Here is a 17,027-nt window from a genome sequence, read left to right as displayed (position 1 = left end):
AATACATATTTAAATAGATTTTCTCTCTTAGATCAAATAGATGAAGTTCGTACTTCAATAATTGGAGACACAACATCCAGAACAATCCATTTGTATCCTAATTCCTGTCTTCATTTAAAAATCCATTCCACTAATAATCAAGACTCCTAATTAACTTATCCTCAAACCACAGGAAACCATATTTAAATATACCTTCCCTCTTAGGACAATTAAATCAACTTTATACTTCTCTAAGTCTAGACACGCTATCTAGAAATAATCCAATTTCCATTGCTTTAATAACAAGATTCCTAGCTAATTAACCAATCTCAAAATTATAGTGAACTATCTTAGTCCGGATATATAGAATAATTCCTAGAAGTCTGCGCCAATTTTTATCAATATTACATCTCTTATCAGTACAACGCCTTTTTTCTTCTTTTTTACCGATAACCTTTTGCCGATATTAAGCTACTTCCAATTTAGCTGCGTCACGTAGTATAAACTAGCATTTGAAAAATGTACAAATTAGCATTTTTCTTTCTTTATTACTTTGTCATGTAACATGCACATATACAAAAGTAGAAAGCTGAAATTAAACAACGAGTTCACACATATGCGACATCATAGTGAAAACGTCAACGCATCAAAGCGTTAATGAAAAATAGGTTAAGTATATTTTGCATTTCATCTGACCTTTTGCGGACAATTTTCTACCTTGTCGCGTGTTTCAGTTTCTCGGGGCTGTTTCAATTTTTTTCTCCTCGGCCTATCAACCGGTATATCTTTTTAAACATTAAAATAGGTCACCGTGTATACATATTCGTTGGTGCGACGTTACGTGTACCGGGAAGTCGAAAGCACGGAGAAACGTGGCGAAATAGAAACGCGCCGCGGGATGAGCATCGATTCCATCTATTCCGGGTAAATACAGAATAGTTAAACAAGCGAATGGCGCTGGGCTTGTAGCTGGTAACCGGGCAGCGGCGTTGCTGCATAAGTTCTCGTTACCGGGCGAATCGAGCAGCGTCGTTGAGGTGACACAATTCGAAAAAAGAAGCAACGCGAAATGAATTTTTGCCCTTTCTCTTCCTTCTTTTTCTTTCTCGTCCTCATTGGACAGAGCACTCAACGAATTCCAAATGTTTGGTTTCGACCATGACGAGTGCGTTTTTCATTTGTACGTATCGAATACTTTTTTGCTAGTGATCGGTTTCTAGCTGTGTTTAGAATTTACCCAAACAATATGAACGTACACGTCGATGTATTTGGGAAGTGTAATAGAATGCAGGAAAATTGTGTGTGCGAAAGTATACGAATATGTATTTTCAAGTTATTGTACACAGTTGATGTAATCTTCCATGGAAGTTGTAAATGTTGAATGAAAACCGAAGGAATGGTTCCTACTTTTTGTTGTAACGACAGGATTATGAATTGTGGATTAATTTGACAAATATGTTACGATACAATGCCCTAATTTAGTTAGAATAACGTTACAGTTTTTTATACAGAAAGATACTTCTTTCTTTCTCCAAATTTTACATATATTACATTCCCACCTTTTTACATGATTTACATACCTATATGTAAGTGATTTATTTAAATTCCTGCTCGGTGTCCTTCTTGATAATATGCTGACACTATTAGGTAGTAACGTACATTGTTCCCGTTTTCTCTATTCATGTAATAAATATAAAAAGAAAACGAATTTACGTTAATATTTTCGAGTTGCTTAGCTAAATGCTCATACATGGTTATGTGGTCCTGTCATTAAACTACTATCAACTCTAACAAGCCACAATTTCTACGTATAATTCCGAGAAAATTCAGTACGCGCCGCCAACTAATTTCCATAATTCCTCTCTTTAACTCTGATCACAAAAATATTTCCCCTGATATCCGACCGTTATGAACGAATTCTCCATTGCCATAATTCTCTTCGCTCTCCAAACTTCCCAGTGTCCAATGAATAATATCTAATCCAGAACATAAACGGAACATCTATTTATATTTCAGAATTCCCTTATGTATTTTTAATCTCTGTCAAGATTAAAAAAAGCGCAGCCGATCTTTTCCACGATACCGATTATACCCCAATTCCATTTTACAAATCTTAAAAAAATAAAAAAAAAAGAGGTTATTTTCCAGGTTATCCAGGTTATTTTCAAAGAATGCTGCTGTATAACGAGCGAGATCTCCTATCGAAGTAAGCTCGAGTTCAACGACCCCCTCGCGTACTTTTAATTCCGCGGAGAAACTCGAAACCGAATACGAATTAGCGTGTCTACGATTTGATAAGAGTATCCTTCGGTAGCACGAGACAATCAACGGATTCCAGGAATATTTCTTCTGGGAATACGCGCCGGCTGTACCGCGTACGACCGCAGATGGAATTTGTGTCTGTCCATGCGTGATACTAAATTCTGATTGGGCCAGCACGTTCTCGTGCGTGTATCGAGATTCCGGTGTCAAACGGACGGACACGCAACAACGGCGACGTTCGTAACCGACCAACGTAGGTTATCGTTTAGTATGGGTACACTGAGGGGAAGGGAAAAGGGGGCTTCGTTTCATCCGCGCACTAACGCATGCATGAAAGGAATTCTGATGAAAAGATAGTGAAAATTGAATTTAGCATAGCCGGGCTAGGATCGCCGTTACGCGTAATTCTGTTTCAACGTGTGCCTGCATGCCGCTAGAGGGTCAGGCGTTTATGTAATGCCAGGCTTCTGCTCGTAAGCTCGCTCGAACGCGCGCAAAATTTTCGTTGTGCCGGATGATGACTTACAGAGCCGCACACGGACCCTACCTGACCTTCCGCGGTTGAATAATTGACTACCACTCGTGCGCTACGTTCTGGCGGATGTTTCTGTAATTCACGGGCAGAGAAGTTTCTGTAATTCGCGTGCCGTTGCTTCAGTAGAGTGGCGGCTGTAGAAAATGTAAGTTTTTCAAAAAGTCGGATTGAGATAGAGAATTGTGAATTATTCATTTATTTAGTAATATTTGGGTATATTTGCTTTTTTCTACAGTTTAGCTAGCATGCCAAGAATCTCTTACCGATTTCTAATAAAACAGAAAAAAGTAGCTTCTACAATTCGCAGAAAAAGTAATAGTAAATATGACAGAGCGGTACAAGTAGAATAATTCGCGTATCGTCGGTTTAATTTAACGTCTTATTTTTAATGTCATTTAATATGGATGCAATTATAGAAAAAAGAAATGAAATCGATCAATAAGTAGCTAGATCTCAGAATATAGAGAAATTCGAGAGATTAACATCTCGAGCAAAAATTTGACGGAACTGTTCATTCATACAAAACAATAATTATGATGTATTCTAATTGTTATCACACATTTTTATATTATTCTCGAATACTGTTACTACTACTTTACTCAATAGTTTATGAATCCAAACGTATATAACCCAACATTCCTACAGAGATATATATATCATCAAAGAACCATGTGCGTTACTTCGTTCTCTCAAGTTCTCCCGAGTTTCGTATTTTAACGCGTGTATTCAGCATACTTTCTCTCGCGAGAACAGTTTTGACAAAGAAAGTAGAAGTTCGTCAGTCGAAAGTACACCAAGAAAACAGAAGGCAAACGTACGTTTCCTGTGTTTTCAAATTTGTAAAAAGGAGCAAGATAGTCTCTTAGAAAAGTCCTCGGATGATTTGACTAAAGAAGAATGTTTGCGGAATCCTAACTCGCGTAAGTTAAACGACCACATCAAGACCGTGGTCCAGAAAAAGCAATTTGACAGACGGTCGCGCGTGACACGTGCCTCTGATTGTCGTCCTGGTTCGACTACGACACCGAAAATCTTCCTACGTTAACGCTTTTCTTTGCTCGGTGTCTGGCCGAATAGACGACAAAGGACTGTCCTGCGATTCACTGAGCTTTAATCGAGCACGACCATACACTGGAACTCGCTACATACGTGACGAAGGTGCTGGCGTTACGTGGAAAGACGTTTGCGCCTCGTCACTTCCTTTTTACGGCCGTTTACGACGCCGATTTCTCCACCCTATACCTCGGAACGTCGCGCCACGCGTTTAATCATTCACGACGACAGTCGTTGCTCTGAGTTTCGAATGTTCCTTTGGTTACCTAGGTTCAAAGGAATGCATTGCACGAAAATGGAATAAATAGAAAAAACTGACGAGAAATAGGGCGAAAGATTTTTGGGATAAAAGTGGAAGACGAATTATTTAAAAAGTTCTAATAATCAAAATTGGATTGAGGTATAATTATTTAGAAAGTAATAAAAATTTATATTTTTTAAGTTATCGATAAGAAAGTAAAAGTTTAATAAATGTATAGCCTTCCCTCTAATAACATATTTTATATAAGAGTGTATTTATAAACTGTGATGTACAGTGTATGATTTTGGTGCAGCGATGAATTAAGTAGAGAGGAAGAAGCAAAAAATTGGAACAGATGATTGGTTACTAATTGCAATTTTCAGGAGGGAAATTTGAGATCTGGAACAAGTCTGCAGACTAGCGGACTATAGAAAAACGCTGGGAAAGAGAGAATGGGCTGCAAATAAATCGGTGTTTGACTGATTTATTGCGACGAATAATTTTCAACATTGTTAGAAATTTTAAGTTTGACTTGATTTATAGTTTTATGGAAATCAGTTGTTCGTCTCAGCACTTCGGTAGTGGAACAAAAAGAAAGAACCTAAATTCTTACACTTCGTTTTACAAATTTATAACTTTTACCAAGCGCAGATGTGAAAAAATATTATTTCAAATATTTCTTTTTGCTGCATTGAAAAATTTTACGCAACACATAGACACTCAACTTTACCAGTCCCTTTTCCCCATTTCTCTTTTTTAAGGCCAATAGACATCGTTCCGCAAAACGGCTTCCAAATGGAACTGTTCGATTTTCAAGCGACTCGTTCGTTGGTCGCCACTCGGAATAGAAATTTTGACGCACGTCGTGACGGTAATTTTTATCGACTATATGAAGGGATATCAACTTGAAAGCTGAAATATGTAGTAGCCTGTGTACCGTGTCCGTATGGCTTTTCTCGTATTTTTTACGGGGAATCGGCGACGCGTGCACATCGCCGGTCGTTGCCTTATGCGGTCGTGTATTCGTGTAGAATTTAAAGTCTCAGCCAGAGGAGGGTAAGTTTAAAATTAAGGCAGTGGCATCGTAGCCGACTGTACTCCCAGGAATTTCATAGTCTCGGGTAAGTACACGCTTAGCGGCGTATTATCGTGAGCTCAGAAAGCTACAGAGGATGGCTGCACAGTGTTAAGAATGTGCAACTTGCATTGCAATCGGTTTACTGTGACGTGGAAATAACGTAAGTATATTTGAAACTTGATTTACTGTTAATTGCATTATCTAGATCTAAATTTCTGTTCTAAAGATTGATTAAGAGTTTCTGGTACTTGCTGGGAAGAGTAAAAGCTTTAATGGGAATAAAATCTACGATTTTTCTGGAGAAGTTGTTTGTTAGGTAAATCTTCTGATAATACGTTAAATAAATAAAAGGAACGATTTGAAGAGCTAGTAATTGAAGAAATCTAAGAGAACGTATAATTACACGATATAATAGAGTTAGTAATTTTAATAAAAAAGTCATGAGAAGGCACGGAACTTAATTTCCTCTTTTACAAGGGATGTTTGACGTATCTCTCTTCCATTATAATGGAATATTGGTGTGTATAAATCATGGATAAATCCACGTATGTTCCCAAACACTCTTGCCGTTCTGCATATTGTTTGATATAAAATATATGCATCGCACACTTATTGATCTAACATTATCTACATTAACTAATCTACATTATCCAACAATAACATTGCCCGCTTCGAATGAATTGATTGGATTATAAATTGCTAAAATATGAAATACACCAAATTATAAGTCTCAAATATCAAAAGACATAAACTTCAAGACCTACGTTGATTAGACACTCGATGAACGTTATAGACTCTGAGAATAACAAATCTCCGAAATCCTTTTTTTAATTACCACACCACAAACCCCTCAAAAAATGTAAAAGTTTCCAAGAACAAAACGGTTCTTCATAAGATCCTCATCGTCAACACTGCGCTTATCCGCGCCTTAATCCATTCAGACAGCGTGGAATTAATGACAAAGCGACATTTACACTCCCAGCCAATAATTTTCGAGCGATCGCTCGAACGACTTCCTCGTACGACAGTAGGACCGCAATTTATCTCTGGCGATAACAACACAAATTCAGCCCTGTGCGCTGCACCGCGTCGCGGTACCCTTGAATCGCGATATATTCGCGAATTGGCCGCGTATTCCGAGAAAAGCAGCGACGCGTGTCGTGCGTGTCGAGCAATTTCGAAATTAAGGCGGTGCCGGAGGCCACGTGCCTCGTAAATCCACGCACGAGCGTACGTCCGTGTCGGCTGCATTATCGTTGACGCGTCTCGGGTGTCGACCGTGTTGTCCCGGGCCGTTAAAGGGCGCCATGCAGCGCGTTTTCGCCGCGGACCCGTGATTTAAGGTGTCCATACACGGACACGTGTCACGCGAATGCGTGGTGCATCGCAACGAGTCACGTGTGTCGCCATAAGAGCAAATGGCATAGTTGTATATGGGGAGATGGTTGATGAAAGTGGAAATTGATGGTCAATGGTGTGGTTGTATAAAGAGACGAGTAGTGTGTATAGCTATAAAGATAGTATGTAGTGATTCATGCAGGTATTTCGAACTTTTTATGAATATACTATGCGTGTTATTTACATGAAAAATATAATTTTACCACGGTTTATAACCTTACGTTTATGACAGTTTGCAAGAAGCTTTTTACATTATGGCTGATCGAATCCATGCTTTTTGCACGTATTACAGTAGCATAAGTAGGTGACGAGTCAGACATAGAACTAACTGAATCCTTCTATAATCTGTATACAGTAGCATTAGTCCATGTATGGTCAAACATAATATAGATTATAGAGATAGCGTTGGACATGGATTAGTGGTAGCAGTGACCATAGTATAAGAAGAAATAATATATTATATGAATACCAAGGGAAAAAACATTTAATAAAATTATTATTATCATTATCAGACACATTGCTGATAAAAACAAAGAAACATTAAACGATGCCAGTGAGGAACTGTCGTTCATCTAACTACGTTTTGTGGAAACTATGTATCTACATATAGTTCTAAGCTTTTGCTGATTTCTGTGCACGAAGTGAAATTTACTATAAAGTGATCAGCCAAGAACACACGTATTCGACATTCCTCTGAATATGGAAGATATAAGAAGGTATAATATGGAAGATATAAAAGAAGCTATCCAACAGCAGGAGTTGTCGCGCTGGAAAATGGCATTTGAATTTTGTGAGCAATGCGCCCATGTCCTTTGAATTTGATCGAATCGGCGACGTTTTGTAACGATATCCCCACGGCACGAGGAAATATCTCACGTGGCGTCGTTTGACACGCGTCAAGTAAATTCGTCATTGATCTCAAGCACGTTGCTCGGCTAAGGTTTTCCGATCGCGTCCCGTCTCGAGCTCCAACCAGGCGAAGAGGGACCGAGGGGAAGGCGAAAAGGCTCCGCAGGACGTTTTACACCCGGGACCAAGGATCTCTTCTGCCCCTCCTCTTCTATCCATTCGCCTACTCGTAGAACATTTAAAGGCAGGGCCATGCACGTACGCCAAAAACGAAAATTGTGGCCGCGCCTTGTGACAGGAGGAAAGAAATGGAATTTTCGCACCTGCAACCCATACTACTCGACCGACTTGCGAAGGGGACGCTAATGCCACCGTCTCGTTTCTCACCCTCTATAAGAAAAAAAAAAGAAAGAAGGTTTAGTCACGTTCGCTTGAACATCGATCGGGCTGCGGTCACGATACATCGAAACCACGAGTCGTAAACCGCTCCTTCCATTTAACGTATTCGATCGTACAGGAATAAGACACCTCTTTTATGTAATAATTTATGAAATGATAACGAGTCGCCGTGAGATCTTACCGTGTGTCGAAACAGCGTCGAAAGGTTCTTTATGCATTTTTTTCTTTTCTTTTTTTTTAAGTATATTCGGCATATTTTTACAATGATTTGAAAGGATCAAAGAGATTTTAGTGAAAATAATAGTTTATTAAAATCGCGATACCTGACGGACAATTTACACGTAGATCAAAGATGGGAAACCATCGATCACAGGTACACATTATTTATGCAGCGCTACTCATCCAGTTTCAAATTTCTTCCATGAATCATGATGCATGCGTCATTAGAAACGTTGCATGTGTTTGAAAATATTTTAGTCAAACATTGGATATTAAATATCGAAAGTTGTAAAATTATTCTATTTTCTGACAGAAGTGATAGTCATTCTTTCGCAACTCTTTGAAACCATAAAGTACGACACGCTATGACATTAGATTTATGAGCTAACTGGATTTAGTGATAATTTAAAGATCCAATTGACTTCAAGCCGTCCAAAATATATTTTATTTTAGAGACGGGATGATTCCGGAATCCATCGGGTTTATGACTTTATTGGCCATGTCATCCGCCAGCTCACCACTCATCACTGTCAACCCTTATTTCAATTCCACTCGCTCTGCACCCCATTCTCTCAGAAATACAAATTTTGACAACTTCACCGATCATACTAAACGGGCCAAACATCCCCTTTTGAACACGAACTATAAACATATAAGTACCTTTAATATCCATCATCATCAAACTCAAACAGATCGTATTCTAGTAAATAAATTACATTATACTTCCGTCATTTGTAAATGGGATGCATTTACTGCTGAACAAGCGATACCTGTTCCCATAAATCAGTTCAGAAGTCAATTTAAAGTCAATTTAGAGTCAATTTAGAAATTGACAAAAGACAAAATCTTTTATGTGAATCTCTTTATCAAAATAGAAATTTGACGACTAGACGACTTATATGATGTATCATTTCATCATTATAAATTCAGATTTTGATCATTATTCATTCAGAATTCCAAAGAAATTTTTCGCGAAGAAAAATAACAACTGGAAATCTGTTTCTTCGCTTTCCTCTTGTGTATTTCACTGTTTCACGATCAAAAGAAACAGCGAGAAGAAAGGGGAGGCAGTCGAGCGAGAATATCGTGTTCCCTCTCACGCCGCATGTTCGTTTCCGTTCTTCTTGTTTCGGTTGGCACCGCGACGGGCCACTTTTGCGATTAAACTTTAACTTGAGAGAACGAGAAAGAGCTGGTCGCCGCGCACGTTGATCCGACTGGAGCGCGCACTCCTGACCGACAGCTTCTTAAGCAAGCCCAAGGATAGAGTACTTGAAATAATTTCCCTGGAGGTCGGCCGTATATAAACGAATACGGGCTGCCCTTATTGCGGCAAATACGCTCGGGCTCGCGTTCTGTTACAAATGCACGGAATAAATTAAACGATAAGACTGGTCATTCGACTATACGGTGTTCATTAACGAAGTTAATAACATGTCCGATAAAAAAGAAGAAACACCAAGACTTTGCTATGAATAATTAAGGAGTTGAAATGGTAAACGATGTAAATCTCAAAAAAATGAAATATAGTTGTTCTGGAATGGATGAAAATGAAATGGATGGAACGTGTGAAAAATATCAAAAGTACTAGGATAATTAATTTAACTGCGGTTGAAATTTTAACTAGTTTGATATATCTTTTTATCATTTATTCTCTCTCTAAACTTGTAGAAATGGTAGCTGAATGTCCGTACAGTTCAAGTGATTAATGATGCAAGAAAAATTAAAATTAACAGAAATGTGTGTGTTTTTTTCTATTTCATAATGTCATAGTATTCATAAATGACGTAATTATCAAATTAATATCATGGAAACTCATTTTCTTTCTATTGTGTATTTCCTATTGTGTATCCCAATTACGCGGGTGAAAATAATTGCAGGATTATTTCCGCTCGTAAAATCACTCGATCATTAACTGAATACTCAATACTGTAAAAGGTATCGCTGAATGTGTGACGTTCATTGACCGCTACTAGGATAATTTCCTAATGAACCGTGATCGGAAATGCGTGTAACGAGACGGTCGAATTGTCACAGGTAGGAGCCAAAAGTAGCCATTAGCCAGAATTCTGTAAACGGGCTAGTTATACATGTACTTACAATTTACTCTCTATCAACGTACGAACTAAGACGGAATCTAATTATTATCGGTATTATTGGATTATTATTCATATTACGTATCACGATATTTAAACACTAAATTTAATTCAACCCATCATTGTTATTATTTAATTTTTCGAAAAATCACATCTTGATCTTTTATTGTCATAATTTGTTGCTATTTTTCTCATCGAGGAATATTAAAAAATTTCGGACTTTCGGAATTTCGAATTTTACGCAATAGAATTAGGCACGTATAATAGTCGTCGATCGAAAATCGACACTTTTGAAATTCTGAGTTAACTAGTCCGTGAGCTTCTTTTTTCGTTTATATATCTATGATTTCGTTCATATATATAGTATCAATTTCATTTGACGAAGTAATGAAATTCCGCGAACGCCTTTTGGAACAGCCATTCGAGCTGCATTTAGTACGCTACTGAAATGAATAAGGTTATTATACGTTATATGCATAAAGTGATTGAACGATCTTGCGCAATTTTAATTCGTGCCTCGTAATAAAGGGAAATTGAAACGGACGCGTTCCGGCAGCCTCGTAAATGCTCGCGGTATCGTAAATTCGATACGTACGAGCTCGCTCATCTCCACCGACTTTAAATTTACGATAACCCGGCCATCGAATAAATTACCCTGGGATAGAAGAGTCGCGACTGTCGCGAACGAAGTCGAACGAGCTAAGTTGCATTCGTGCATCGTGAAACTTCCCTTCTCGTCGAACGCGTGTATTCGATTTCTTTCGTGTCACGTCTGCGTACGTAAAATCATATTTTTTCGTTCAAACTGTTGCGTGCGATAGGCGTAAAAAAAGGTACAAATTTTTGTAAATTTTACGATGTTTCGATACATCAGGCGCCATTATATTAATTTAAAATAGGTAAATAGTTTGATGAAAGCTGTTAAGTTATCGCTGGACTACGGATATTTATGCAAATTTATATTTTTATACAAATAATTTTAACAGATGTAGATAGAAATTATTTTACCGTAATTTGCACGATACTTTGAATATTTTATGTACTTCTCCGTATTGCATTCTATTAATTCATTTGTGCGCTGTTGTACTTGAACGTCGTCTTATATTTTTTTTATACTATTCTTCCTTGTATTTTTATATTGTAAGCTTAACGAATTGGTACACTTGTAAGTATTCGTTTGACGTTAACGTTTCATTTATTTATCTTTCCTTTCTGCAACGTGTACGCGGTCGCAACTCACGAAAGACCGTGAAGCGGTTTATTCCACTTTGTTTCCAGCACGCCTCTCTCGAATCGATGGCAGAGGAGAAGGAATTACCCGAGGCCGCGTAATATACGAGAGGTTAAACGTAAAGCAGCACGCGGGACACTTCATTGAATATTTATATGGAATCTGCATAAAAATTTAGGACAAACGAGCACTTACGTTCCTCGTTAAATTTTATTTACAGTCCAGCGTACCTATGCCTTCGTCTAGTAAATACTGCGTAAAGGGCGATATTACGCGGAGTAACGAATACCAGTATGATGGAGAACTAATACCAAAATGCAATTAGTTACTTTTAGTACTAGGTGAGCTTCGCTCGTATAAAAATCAAATTCTACCTTCAAATTTTCTTTTTATTCGATATTGACTCAGCCTTTAAGAAGTCAAATTAGTCAACTGCATTTTCAGAAAATTTCTAAATTTTATTACCTAGAATCACTTACACAGCAGAATCATTATTATTAATGAAATTCTACAAGCTATGAAATTTCTAGTGAAAAAATTTTACACGAGTTTCGACATAAATTTTAAAACATTATTTATTATAACGTCAGCACTTCCTCCTGCTTTTAAATGTATCTCAAGCTTCTGAACAACTCGACGTTGATTTCTTAAACATTCTTCGCGATATTTTCCAAAATATTTTATTCGTTATCTATTACTTTTATCTACCCGTTTGAGTCCCAGGGGTCATTGTAAAAACAGGGTCGGAAAATCCCGAACAGCGCGATAGCGCTTGTCTTAATCGATTGCGAAGAGAAGCAAGAGGCTCAATAGCACTCGTTATGTATGTTACTTTATGAAATACATCTATATTTTTATATATGCGTACTATTGGTTTATAAATATTTCAAGTTTTGTTCAATAAAAATTATCGAGAAGATAACAATGAAGTACAAAATATCGTCAGTCGTCCGTAGCGTTCGAATGTACTAGTACTTTTCGACACAAAATCTAAACAGCACGATCGCTGCTTGGGACTCAAACGGCTAAAATCTAACTGAATATGATCTCCTGTCGTTTCTTCTCTGTGTAATCTATTTCCAGTGTATCAAGTTTCATCAAGCTCAACAACAACGTTCCCCGCTTTCAATTATTCCCAACGTTGCTGACAACGTAAAGAACGCTGCGTTCTTAGAACGTAATCTCCGACGCATCCATCATTCGAGCGGCAACCTCGCCGCGGGCTTCGCCGCCAAGCAAATATTGCATCGTGCGGGGAATATTTTCTTCGATTCACCGAGAATAACGGACGAGAATAGCTTTCGTCTTCGTCTATTAGTCTTTGAATCTTGGTCCCGCGATTTTGACAACGCTTACTTTTCTTCGAAATTCATGTGCCGTATAAAGATTCGGTGTTGCGTTTTTCTTTAATCATTCAGTAAGACAAAGTTGCTTTGTCTTGACGCGTGAGATGATTTTCCGATATTTATGTGGTAATTTCCTCTGTCTGTAAAAGTTAAGAAAGATAAAGTGAAGGATTGTAGAAACGTTCGAAGTTGTGTCATTTCCAAGTTAATCGTATTTAATTGGTTAACATCGTTTAAAAATATTTCTTGGGATTCCATTGCGCATTCTATTACACAATTTATCAAATGATAAAAGAAGGTTAAAAAGGTAAACTGTGCGAAAAACCGCCATAATTTTATAAAACGGGATTGTACGTAACAGGAACAACGAATAGATTTTTATCTACTATTTTTATCACATTGGAGTATAGAAACTGTTGTTTTCCTCGGATAACACCTATTGAATTTCGCCCCGTTGTTGGCAAAATGTATCGAATCGTGTTCAAGTTACTTCGATTAAATATATGACGTTCCGAAGAAACTACGTGTAACTCAAGTTTTCTTTAAAGAAAGTATCTCATTTCATATTCCTTTCCTATCCTAAAATGAATGGCTATTACTAAAATGGTAAAACACGTGTATAAAAAGCAGAAGAGTTAGTAATATTCATACACATAGAACCAATTTCAAGACACGTACAAGCGATTTCATCCATGAATTCAAAGCGATACCGCATCTCTCCCTTCAATAATTTCGTAGTAGACACCGAATTGAATTCAAGAAACAACAAGGCTCCTGCAGAGTATCCATTCATCCTTAACGTGATACATAACAACGAAGTTAATATGAAGGAACACCCGGTTTACTGCGTTCGCACAGATGTTCGAATGGTCGGTGTCTGGGTAGACGGTGCCGGCTGACTAGCGCGGGACGATTCCACTAGTTGCCAGAGCAAGTCGGTGAAGTTGAACGGAAACGCAAAGACAGACGAGGCGTCCTCGATGCATCTCAAAAGGGTTTCAGCGCATGAATTTCTTGCATCTGGTCCGGCCAACTTCCGGAATTCATGCCTGGACACGATCAATAATACGAGATATGGCTGCGGAACGTGCAGACGGCGAGACGAAGCCGGAAGGGCATCGTCGAAATGAAAATGAAAAATCCAGTCTGCGGCTTTGTCGCCGTGAAAAAAAGCCAAACGGCCAACGCGAACCATCGGATCGATTAATTTAATTGAATGCTCGTGAATAATGGGCGAAACGGTGAAAAATAACTGAACCGCGAAGGAAGACTCAAAAACAGCGAGACTCTCTCTTTTCAACTTGGATCCAGCGGCAGAATCGGAACGGGGCGTGTAATATTTATCCGTTGATTATGCTTTTAATTGCAATAGACGGAAATGTGGGAAATCGTTGCGTTCGATGAGACACCATGAATTTTTCACGGATCTCTCCTTCGTTCCTTTTTGCAATCCATTAACGATCTCTTCGTTACGAGCTCTGGATTTTTAATTAACGAAACGAATTCACGGCTGCGGAACCGGCATCGTTTCAAAATGGTCTGAAAGGAATTTCCTGATAGCTCCTATTTTATTTATACCGTATTTTATATATTTTATACCGTGTTATGGACGATCAATATTCAAATTGTGTATAATTAATTGCCAATTTTTCCGAAGACGTAAATTGCACTTTTATTATCCTCGGTATTTTATTAAACTCTCATATCGCCAGACGTTTTAAAACACGAATGAATAATGTACAGATTAATTATCAATCGTAATTTCTCGATCTATTTTATTTATTTCTTATCTATTGGGATTGAACTCAAAGTACACTTCAAATATATTAGCGTCGTATCTTGTCAATTAAAATACTAAGGATAAGATGTTGGCTGAAATTTAAAAGCACAAAAAGAATATCCTTCCATTCTAGCTGGTGATCATTTTAGCGACAATTCCGCGGTCCTTTAAATTACGAGAAATATAGCCGGCCAAGAACAGCCTCACGAAGAACAAGAGAACAGACCGCGTCTTTCGTTTATTTCGAACGCAGTCGAAAGTCCGCTCACGTCCACCGCCGTTAAGCTACTTCCTCGACGAGCAAACATCCAATAATTCTGTTCGTGCTTCTTTCCGTACGGCAAGGCGTTACGGTTAAGGCGGATTCGTAGGACTCAATTATACTCGACGACACGGACTATGCCATCTTCTAACGGGAACGTCGAAGAACGTTCGTGATAAAGAAGGAAGAAACGATGTCTGCTTTCTTAATTCCTTATTTTCTTTATTTAGAGAAGACAAGATCGTTTCGTTTTTGTAGAAAATTTACTCTTTTACTTGCGGTAAGTATAAAAGTGAATTGAACTGTAGGAAACTTCTGCCGTTCTTCATCCCTAAATTTCTTAATACGTTTACTTTGTCGTTTAATTTATAATTAGATGATCCCGTTATTGTGCATGATGATCCTATATTAACTTCCATATCTTTGGTAATTTGTGAATCTACCTTTTTATAAAAATCTCTCCTTTCTTTATTGGAATCCCTTGTTCAAGTGTTTTCCATCTAGAAAGTGTTGCAGCGATCAAAATAGACGATCTATATACTGAGAAAAGGTATACAAGTTTTCTATCGCGAAAATTGCGTTGCTTGCTTCCTACGATAAACTAATGATTAGCATCCTTGCTCACAAACTACTTTTATATTACAAGTTTCTAAATTGGCGGAAGTTCTCCAATATCTTCGTCAGTGCTGCTCCCTGTTGGTATCAAGACGTATCTCACTTTCCGTGTAGTAAGAAAGGATGAAAAGACTTGCAGAAGAAGTTAGGAGGAAGTTCGAATGTCAAGATACTAAATTGTGATCTTTAGATTCGTAGCATCATTGTCTAATTAACTTTAATCGTCGAGGTCAACACCACCTTCCCTAATTTCTTCTCTTTTCCAATAAATTTTCTATTATCCTTTTATTTATAACATCTTCTGAATATTTTAAGACTTTTTAAAAGAATCCTCTCCATATACCTGAAATATGTAAATACCTCGAACTTTTCCTATGGAAACACAATTATTTTTATCGTCATAAGAATCCATATGTGACCACACATGTGTTTTTATGTTTTGTCAATCGACAAAAGTGGAAAGCCTGTTCCTTCCGATTTCAATGCTGCTACAAGATCTACAAAGATCATTTCCGGTTTCATGTATGTCTTTTCCTGTTCTGCCGATGTATTTCCACGATAGCCGATCATGCGCGGAATCGTTCGGGATTAACTTGTTTTCCCATGCTGAAATTTCCGTTCCCTTGGGTAGGGTGGCGAAAAACAATCGTTTAGATTTGTTTCAAATAAAAGTATCGCGTCTCATCGATCGGCCGAACCGTCCATTAACCTTCAACTCGTATAAACAATTTGCGTGCACCACGGAAACGTAACAATACGCGCTGGTTAATCACGTGAGTGCCCAGGTCTATCCGTAAATTGACTATTGATTGATTAGTTTCTTCTGTTTGATGAACAACAGAAGAGCCATTACGGCCGCGCTCTCGATTATTATTTAGACCGTGAGCGTTCCGTCAGTTCAATCGATAACAACTCTTTTTTTCCACGCAGCTCAGCTAACTAATTTTTTACTTTTTTTTCTCTTCCCCCTTTTTTTACCTTTTATTATTATTATTTCTCGTTACACGGTCAGGTAAATTTTTCCTTCAGATATTTTTATTTACATTCGATAAATGAGAATTCATTGCCCATTGTCATAATTTTTCATTAATCCGCCGATTTCTCCGATATTATCTTGGACTATTTTAAAACGCGACATAAGCCACGGGCAATATATTATTTCTTCCTTTTGCTTTTGTTTGCCATCTTTCTCGACGCTCTCTCCTCCGTTGGTACAAAGCACCAGGTGCGAGCAGCAGAACCGAGCGTTGTTACTTTCATATTAAAAGGATTAATGCAGTTAGGGATATACCGGTTCCACGTCGAAATATGCGTCGTATATTCGGCGAAGACAAAATTACTACGATGGGGGATACGCAAATTTACGTGGCCAGCCGCCATCACGGCAATTCGTTCGCGTAATTTATAAACGCACGAATTCCAGGGTTCTCCGACTCCCTATTGGTAACACTTTAAACTACGCACAATTAGATTAAACGCGAATGAAACGCTGCAGGAAGGTCTTCTTAACACATATAACACGTATATAATTTTCAAATTCTATTAAAGATACAATGTACAGTGGCAACGATATATTATAAAGAATTATCGAACGAAATGTGCGATCTTGATGCTATTTTGATTTTGCAAGATCTAATATACACGTGCTAAGGGAATAAACAGTTTATTTGTTCCTTTGCTGCAA

Source organism: Bombus huntii, chromosome 1 (assembly GCF_024542735.1).
Source record: "Bombus huntii isolate Logan2020A chromosome 1, iyBomHunt1.1, whole genome shotgun sequence".
NCBI lineage: Eukaryota > Metazoa > Arthropoda > Insecta > Hymenoptera > Apidae > Bombus > Bombus huntii.
Note: the sequence above shows the minus strand (reverse complement) of the source record.